Source organism: Ruditapes philippinarum, unplaced genomic scaffold, assembly GCF_026571515.1.
Source record: "Ruditapes philippinarum isolate M1 unplaced genomic scaffold, ASM2657151v2 ctg1434_1_1_1_1, whole genome shotgun sequence".
Classification (NCBI taxonomy): Eukaryota; Metazoa; Mollusca; class Bivalvia; order Venerida; family Veneridae; genus Ruditapes; species Ruditapes philippinarum.
Window position 1 is genome coordinate 84,584 of NW_026854142.1, and position 8,530 is coordinate 93,113.

The window sequence follows — 8,530 nt, forward strand, 5'->3', positions numbered from 1 at the left end:
ATTATCGGATCGAGTATTGTCAATTTATATTTCCCCGTTTCTTTTCCGAGTCCAAAAAATCCTTACCAAATTACCATAATACTCCATGTAGCCACGTTTTCACTTTTCGAGTCCAAAAGATCCATTTCAAATAACTATTTTATTTTATGCTTTCGGGTAGATTACTGATTTATCCTTGATAATTTCAATGTCGAAATTATCAAAATATAATTTCACACTTTTCGATGACGAGCCTACTTTTTCAAGATTTTCCCCATGTCTTACTTCAATTTTTATTTCTGCTGAGAATTCTGACATTGTCATGGCTGATTAAAGAACAGAAAAGCTGAAATTGATAAATAATCTAAATTTCAAAAGTAATAAAAACTTACTTCAATTATTTTAAATTACAAATCGCCAAATATCGTCTCTTAATTTTTTTGTTCATTCTTACAGTCTAAAAATACACTTCCTTCCACAAGCTAAACTGCTCTCGATGACATTTGGGCATATTTAAGTATCCTTCAAGCAATAACTGCCTAATGGAATATGAAAATTTGAAAAGCAATGACAGTCATCAGCCCGAAGAATAAGTTAACAAACCAGCGTTCGTAAGACAGCCATTCAACAATTCCTTGTTTTACAAACTCCTAGCCGCTTTTTGAATGTTTCACATCTGTCAACAATTATTTATTGTCTGTAACAATCCTCAAATAAGTTTTCTTTCTTATCAAGTTTTCTTATCAAAAGATGCCAAATGATATTCCTCTAATCAAGCACAATTATTTTCCCTACATGAAATACACAACTTTCAAAATTGGCGGCCTCTTACATTACACAAAGCCTGGTCTAATACAGATTCGCCGTAAGTAACGAAATAAGGTCGGATGGTGTGACTTTTTCTTTTACTCGAATTGTTTGTTTTTTATTATTAAAACAAACGACCATTCGTACTTTTTTAATGAAAAAATAATGTCATCGCGCGTTGATTATCGAACTTACATTTCAGCTTCTTGTATTTATTAGAATGACTAAAATTGGACTAAAATTGAGGATACCAGTGGGGAAAACAGATTTTAAAATTATAGTTAATATTGAGAAAATTTCATTTAAACCTGTTTTTAAGCATTAAAAAAATCAAATTTGTTTGTTGTGTAAGATGTAAATTTATTTCATCTCGTAAACTTTATAAACAGTATTCTCAGAAGTGGCTACGAGAATGAATACTGTTTTAAAAGCTAACTCGATGAAATAAAATCAAATTTTACACACAAACAAACAAATATCCTCTATGTCTAACCTCGTTGATATTTTACAATGTCAAAAATAATCCATATCAAATCCTTTTTGTTCTAGAAGTTAAAAATTATGTCAACATATAAAAAAAGAGAGGTGTGGAAAAAAAAAGATCATTATTCACTGTTTAATAAAATACTGATTCTGAAGATTGATTAAGATGTAGGCTGCGGATAGCATGACGAGAGCATTTACGAATGCTCTGGAATGAATAACTTAACTGAGCACCCTAAAGCCTGTTCTGTATTTTGATCTCAGGGTGAAAAATTATTTTTTCTGCAGGGGTATGATAGAAATTCCTCCATTTAAAAAAATAGCCTATACTCATTTTCTGAGTAATTTGGGATTCGAACATGCCACAACTTGGGGGCTTAACATCCTATTTACTTCATCTTACTAGTACTATGTTTACAATTTATCCCTAATCGTTCTGGAATTCATTCATTTACCACATAAACACATTATCAGGGGATAATTGGGAAATATGTCACCTGTCATCGTGGGAGGTCTGTACAACTAGAATTAAGAGATTGAACATGTCCTATCCTGTAAATCTAGTATTAAGTTGTACGAATTAAAAAAAAGTAGCCTTCACACATTAAGATTTGCTTGTACATTAAGTTTTAATTGGTGTTGTACTTCAAAATCCTATGGTCTAGTTGAGGCCTTTAGAGGACAGATATTGCGAATACACATCTCAACGCTGAATACAATTAGTTGAACTAGTCTGAGATTTAGTTTAAGCTTTTTCTTGCCACAAGTGAATCCTTCTCATTCTTGTTTATCAATCACTAAATTTATTTATATGCGACAATTTTTACATGTAATACAAATGTACAGATATTATTTTTGAAAATATATTAAGCCAGGGTATTTCAAATAGAATCCTAAGACCCTGATAAAGCTTATTACATCAATAATTGTTTTGATTGTTGCAACTTATTTTAAAAATTAAGTATTTCATTTAATTTTATTTCATAAAAATCATTTATGAAAAATTTTATTTTTGGGAATGTTATTATTTCAAAGAGGCTATTACTCGGCAGAATTACATTATTCATTTCAATTGAGATTAGCATCTTCCGGTCCGACTGTGACGCGTAGTAAAGTACCTTATGGACGTACAATCGGAACACCTCGGGCGACTTCAAGAATTCGAACTTGACGGATATTGCCGAGTTGTTACGATTGGTGAACGTATTCGGAACATCTCAGCTATTATTCATAATAATGAATAATGTTTAGTTTAGACCGAAACCCCTTATCCGTTCTGCGTATTTTTACTATTGTGTTCGGGGGTCTTATCCGAAGTTTGACGGAAACAGCCGAGAAGATGTGATTGAAGTTTTAGCACACCTCATACTTAATATAAAGTTAATATACTTCTATTGATGTTGTATCTTTTAGTATTTCATAAGTGTGACAATACAATATGTGTTTATGTATATGATCCTCAATAAATCCATACGATTGGTTCTCGCGCCAAAAGACAACTTCAAACGAGCAAGTACACACTGCCAAATATTAGATTTTAGTACGAATCTGCTAAAAAATGTAAACATTTTACTTTTTTTCATTTATGTGGAGTTTTGTTTCATTTTACCTTTTCACAAAATAAGTTAATTTGAAACGAAAAGTATAAAAACTGCAGATTACAGTGTTTTCAAACAGATTGCGTGTCATACTTGAGACTTCAATAACTACGCAACAGTCTCATCACAAATAATTTAAAGTCTGTAATTTGCCCTAAACACTTAATAAATTAAATTTTTAGGTATTTATGGTTACATAAACACATAATAAAGGCACATATGGATATTTATGTACACTAATTTCTATTTTGAGACTTCATTGACATAGACATTTAAATATAGAAGTAGATCAGATCGTTATCTGATATTCCGGACTTTAACTGATAAGATCTTTTAAAAGGGTAAGAGGTACATTTTAACTACCTCGCATGAAATATGAATCAGAAAACCTTAAACGATGGATAGGTATCGTTTCTGAAGTCGGTTCAGCTTTCAAGAACACGCCAGTTTCAAAAAGGTTTTGATATCAGTTTTTATATTGGCATGCATGCAGATCCATATCAGAGGTCTTGATACCAAATAAATTGCGTATCATTTACAGGTCTGTCGATTTAAATTAAGTAACATGACATAAATTATGTAATTTAACTATCAAGGTCGTTGATGCAACCAAGGACTACGTAAACCCTTTTGTAGCTAGAGTAACAACTATCAAAATAGCGCATGAGATCTGCCTCCAATAGTAAAGTTTGGAAATCGCCATATGACCTAAAACAAAGGGACGGGTATTACTATAACAATGGTATTTCGATATCTTGCAATATTTAACTTGATTGTCGGATAATTTAAGAAATAACATCAGTCCTAGACCCAGCAAACACCCGACGTTGACCCAACGTTGGATCAACGTTGAATTTTGGTCGCGACGTCGGTGACCTTCATACAACGTCAAATCGACGTTGAATCCCCGACGTCTAACAGACGTTTCATTTTGACGTCGACTCGACGTCGGGTTTTGGTCGGTAATCTGACAATAGGTGAATTTAATTTATGAAACCAATATATATATAAATGAAAGCATAAACAGCGAGAATTTTAAGTTTAAGTTCAGAAAGGGAACATTATATATTTATTTTCTCCATCAAAACAACAGTATCACGTGGGTGGCTAACGTACGATATTCGATAGGTGGCGCTCTGTAAACGGATAGTCGCAGATCAGTATGAAATATATTTGCTCTATTTTCGTTTAAACAATATCTTATCTCCTCGAATTAGTCTAAGAAGTGTTTATATAATTTACAATGAAGCTGTTATTATTTTTGAGGGCTTCATTTTATAATAATTTATAGTGGTAAATAATTTAGTAAATTCGAATTTGCGACTTATCGGATTTGAAATTCAATTGTATTGGCGGACAAAAAAACGACGGGTTGACAGACAAAGTTGTATATTCCAAACAAAAGAAAAAGGTAGGCAAACATTATATATTGTTTTTCAATGCTAATTTACCGCATGTTTGCATGGATTCGATGGTTATTTGATCATTGAAATGTTTGACTGGTAAAACTTAATGTAACGTGATTTCGCGAGATAAATATTTTTGTTTCCACGTAAGAACACTTTATCATTTGCTATAGAACAGTCTGTATAATCGGATCATTTTTCCCACACTATATCGCCATGCCAAATAAATGCACAATCAATGGTAGGAAATATCCTAGCAATTGAAATCAATAAAAAGTTAAATGCAGTACGTAAGACTCTTATTATTCAAATGCTGGTAAATAAAATTTCCTCTTATTTCTTATCAACATGAATTTCCCTTATATGAGGGGCCAGTCATTTACACATGTATCAGATGCAGTTTGATTTTGATATATGTGTAGTTGTTAAACTACTCGTTGTTAATTGAAGTACTTTACCCATACTGTTAGCATACCATGTGTTTCTTATATTATGATAATGATTCATGGCATTTGATACATGTAAATGATACGACTTAGGTAAGATATATCTGAAATCACATTGTATTTGACTAGCTATCTTTTTATTAATGTAATCAAACAACATATTATCAATCAGAAAACACATTATCATAGTTATAAATCAATAAAAGTAATAGTTTGTTAATTAGCCTGCTTATCAACAAGTTGTATGCTCGTATCATAAAACGTTTTTACACTAAGCCAGTCTGTCCTTTATACTCTTAGCAGATCGGATCATGCTGGGCAGAGATAATATCTATAAAAATGACAGTAACATGTGAATTTCTTTGATGTTGTATGAGCATTTGTACAAAGTACATTGAATATAAAAAAATAACAATATCAATTTTTGCGGGAGTAGAATTAATTTCATTTTGGTATTTGTTATATCAGTTGTTCATGCGCTTATGAGTTAACTAAGATTAATAGTAATTGGATTTTGCCTATTGCATTAGACAAACATCCTTCCACCACATGGTTAAATTCTAAAACGATTATATTTCGTCTTTCAGATTGTGAAAACTATCATGATAATTCAACATGTGCCAAAAGTTCAGGAGGAAGATGAAAATATTTAGAGGAAAAGAAAAATGAAAACCTACCAAGATTTTGTGACAGGTATATTTCAAAATATTATAGAAAATACAGTGATCTTATTACCATTGATTTTATAATGAAATCCACGAAGACATTTTTATCAAAATTAATAGATATATACAGTTGGTACACGAAACTACATGGTTTAAACTAAATTAAAAATAATAAGTATCTTTTTAAGTAGTTGAAGAGTTTTGTTAGAATTTCGTTTAATTATAATATGTATAAGTGATTTATTTCTTGCACTTGTAACTGATTATTTTATTTTTTTTAATTTCAGAAAGTGTGATGAGATCTCAGGTTGGAGACGGTAATACGCTTATAGTATGCCCCAGATCGACATAGTGTAGGAGGACGAAAGAAGCTTAGCTAGAATACTAATGAAGATACATGAACATTGCTATTTATAGTTATAACAAAATATTCAGAATATTGTTCCATTTAACATTCAGATCTAGATTCAGTTATAAAATACAAAGACAAATATACAATCAGTGAGTTGGATAGATGATTGAAAAATCCCAAACTCAGAGTGATCAGTTCAGTGGTGATATAAGAAAAAACACATGCATGGATGTTTGCTATATAAAATGTCAGTGTTAATATTCAAGAAGGATTTTGTTTATCTTATTTCTAAAACATGCTTAATTAATACATGAAGCGTTATTAAAGTACATACCGTCAAGTTTAATAGTTTCAAAAAATATTATGTAAATCTTGCATTTGTTATAGTACCACATTTCTTGTTTTGTACTTGTGATTCCGAGTATAAAATAAATTGCTAAAATCATAAGAATGCTTATTTATTAACCCTATTAAAGAGCTTCAAAATGAAAAAAATCATATTCCAAAAGTTTTGAATGAGGTTAAATCATGGTCAGAAAATTTGGTCAGATAAGGTTGGCATATGGTTGGATTATGGTCAGAAAAAGGTTGGATTATGTCCAAATAATGGTCAGATAAGGTTGGCATATGGTCAGATAATGGTCAGAAAAGGTTGGATTATGGTCAGAAAAAGGTTGGATTATGTCCAAATAATGGTCAGAAAAGGTTGGATTATGGTCAGATAATAGTCAGAAAAGGTTGGATTATGGTCAGATAATAGTCAGAAAAGGTTGGATTATGGTCAGAAAAGGTTGGATAAAGGTCATTTTATGACGTTGTATAGACGTCGGTTTCTGACGTCTAAAAAACTTTCAAATCCAACCTTCTGCCAACGTTTACCCAACGTCGGGGTCTAACGTCAGTACAACGTTGGTACAACGTCTTTTGTTTGCTGGGAGAGGTGTTTAACGGCTATTTAACATCGGTTTGGAGTTTTGATGCGTAGGAATTGACCAAGAAGGCCGTAGGCTTCAGTGGTTAATTTTTTTCGCATCAAACGACAAAACCGGCGTTAAAATGCAGACAAACACCGCTCATAGCGTTATTTTTTCCATTCTAACAAGATGAAATAAGCGAGATCACTAATGTTATTTTTTCAAGCGGAGATTACTTCAGGTGCCGATTTTTGTACAACGCTGTTCGATTTTACACCCTACTGTTCACGGGGGAGAAAGTTTCAAAAACGTTTTATATGCATTAAATATTGGAGATATATTTCACACGTTGTTTTCAAAATATTATCTTGGGGGGCATTTTTGCCGAAGTACTTTCGACAACTCTTTGTCCCTTTCTTGAAGGGGAATCTTGTGTTGCGTGTATGTGGTCGCACGGTCACTTTCTTACAAACATGTCCTCGAAGCATATATGTGATCGCATGGTCGAAAATCTCATATATAATGACAACATTAACAAAGGGGTTTTGGTCCAAATTTTAAAATCCTGATTAGGAAAGATAAAAATTATTAGGAGTTGAGAAATAAAATTTTATTTAGGAGGAGCTTCAAAAGACTAAATACAGAATGATTTTTTTTAAACTTCTTACATTCAAAGTTCTTTTGAACCCTTACACCATTTGCAATGTTATCAAGGAAGGTCACTCTTACCGACTCTATTTGTAGCGCAAAAATAACCTCCCTTTGAACTCTTACGCTATTTGCAATGTTTTCAGGGCAGGTCATTCTGACTCTTTTATAAACGCAACAATAACCTCCCTTTTGACCCCTTACGTCATTTGCAATGTTTTAAGGGGTTGTCACTCTAACCGACTCTTTTTTAGTGCAACAGTAATTTCCCTTTTGAACCCTTATGTCATTTACAACAAATCGAATTAACTTTTTTTAGTGCAACAGTTATCTCCCTTTGAACACTTACGCCATTTGCGATAATTTCAGGGGAGGTCATTCTAACTGACGCTTTTTTAAATGCAACAGTAACCTCCCTATTGAACCCTTATGTCATTTGCAATCTTTAAGGTGTGGTCACTGTAACCGACTTTTTGTAGTGCAACAGTTACTGTGGAAACCTTACCCATTTGCAATGTTTTCAGAGGAAGTCACTTTTACTGACTCTATTAAGAGTGCAACTTTTAAACCCTTATTCCATTTGCAATGTTTTACGGGGAGCTAACTCTTTTAACGCAACAGTCATCTACCTTTTGAACCCTCACCCCATTTGCAGTGTTATCAGGGGAGGTCAAACTAACCAACTCTTTTTGTAGCGCAACAGTCACCGCCATTATTTTAACCCTTATGCCATTTGCAACGTTTTCAGGGGAGGTCACTCTGACTTTTTATTAGCGAAACAGTCAACTCCCTTTTGAATCCTAACGCCATTTGCAAGGTTAACAGGAGAGGTCACTCTAACCAACTCAATTTGTAGCGCAACAGTCACCTCCCTGTGGAACCCTTACTCATTTTCAATAATATCAAGGGAAGTCACTGTAACTGACTTTATTTTGAGCGCAACAGTAACCTCCCTTTATATCCTTACGCCATTTGCAACATTTTCGGGGGAGGTCACTCTAACCGACTCAATTTGTAGGGCGACAGTAACCTCGCTTTTTAACCTTTATGTCATTTGCAATGTCATCAGGCGAAGTCACTCTAACTGACTCTATTTTGAGCACAACTGTAACCTCCCTTTTCATTGGTCGTTTTAAAATAATCTAAAATCTCAGAATCTGATTGGCCATTGTAAAATTAGTAAAATAAAATAAAAGATTTTTCTGACATGGTACACGCGTCTTATTTTTGAT

General features: G+C 32.8%; 1 long non-coding RNA gene across 3 annotated transcripts; it reads left to right on the top strand.

The window, feature by feature from the left end:
- The first annotated feature begins 3,672 nt into the window (after window positions 1-3,672).
- LOC132739097 (uncharacterized) lies at window positions 3,673-6,676 on the top strand. Of its 3 annotated transcripts, none has more exons than XR_009626956.1 (5): window positions 3,673-4,278; window positions 5,307-5,412; window positions 5,672-6,290; window positions 6,356-6,473; window positions 6,527-6,676. It is a non-coding gene; the product is annotated as an uncharacterized LOC132739097 (long non-coding RNA). The 3 variants fall into 3 exon arrangements; XR_009626955.1 differs by having other exon boundaries at window positions 6,356-6,441; window positions 6,474-6,676; XR_009626954.1 differs by having other exon boundaries at window positions 6,356-6,676.
- The last annotated feature ends 1,854 nt before the right edge of the window (window positions 6,677-8,530 follow it).